Here is a 1440-nt window from a genome sequence, read left to right on the forward strand (position 1 = left end):
TTCTTTTATATACCAGCGTAACCTATTTCTAGCAAGAAGTAGAACATTCGCCAAAGTACATGATAGTTCTAGAAACAAGAGAGCGTGAGAATTGTCACGTGATCTCGATGACGCAACAGAATCAAAAGATGCTTTTAAGAATACTACCTCAAAGGAATCTTTTCCGTTTAGTGCCCACCAACAGATCGTTTTGAAAATAACACCAGTAATGCAGTAAAATAAAACAACATTATATGATATTTATTAGCGAATTCTGAGATATTAAACAATATTTTGTTGAATAAACCTTTATCTTTGTTTCTATTTCTCCATATAAATTCAGCAAGATAAGAGTCAAGCATTTGGCGACGAGTCCTCATTGACGCTTATTTCTTCGCTTTAAACTGTGCCACATACTTTCAATATTCCGGGTATGGCTGCAAGTTTCAGGGTGTACAAAATTTTCACTGTGATTTACAGTTTTTTTGACGGTAAAAATAACCTTCCATGTTCGGGATGTTGCGATGTGCTTTCCACAGAAAGGATCATTTTTTGTACTGTTGGTCGGAAACAAACGGAAAATATCTCCCCCCCCTCTCAAAGTTTAACTTATCTATCGTGAAAAGCAGCAATTAAGTATTTTTACCGTTATCTCATTCAGTAAAATTTCTTTTAAGCAGTAATGGGTGATTGGCAGGTTTAATCGAGTGAGTTAAATGGATTTTCCTTCTCTTTTCTTTTTCAATGCATTTTTTTTTTTTTACAATGAAAACTAACATGATCCTGAAAGAAATGTTTACTTTTTCACAACAGAAGTTTAAACGATCTTCTATAGATTGTTTGTCATACGTTCCTTCCACAGCGGAAATTCATATAATCCTTAAAAGGTTTGTTGCTTGTGTATTACTAAGCAATTAAGTGTTACAGAGTTAGTAGAAATACCTTTATAAGAGAGATTGTCATAACGAAGAGAAAACGTAGTTATATTCCCACTTAGTTTCCTTGACAATCCTTGTTTCATTAAGAATTTAGTAGTATTTATCCCTATGCTTTTTGGCTTAACGAAATATTTATGGACGTCACGTTTTTACTGTACAATGGATCTTTTTACAGTTTAATATTATAATTTATATGCATATACACATATTGTATACATATAAATAATTAATATAATTCAATTCAATTTTCTTTTTGTCCCGAACATTTCATAGAATTAGAAAAGCAGAACTTCACAACTGTAATATATAAACTTAATAAATGAATAATTAATATTATTGTACTGAAATAAGCATGCAATGGACGAGTTAAAAAGTTATTGGCTACGACGGAAAAATATGTGAGCACGTGACAATCGAAGAAAGATTTATTATAACTAATTTTACTGGCACAGAGCAACAGTGCGAGGTAGACAGACACACAACATGAAGTTTCAAGTAAGAGTTTGTTACGACAGCTGAAGTC

This window comes from Limulus polyphemus, unplaced genomic scaffold (genome assembly GCF_000517525.1).
Source record: "Limulus polyphemus unplaced genomic scaffold, Limulus_polyphemus-2.1.2 Scaffold1621, whole genome shotgun sequence".
Classification (NCBI taxonomy): domain Eukaryota; kingdom Metazoa; phylum Arthropoda; class Merostomata; order Xiphosura; family Limulidae; genus Limulus; species Limulus polyphemus.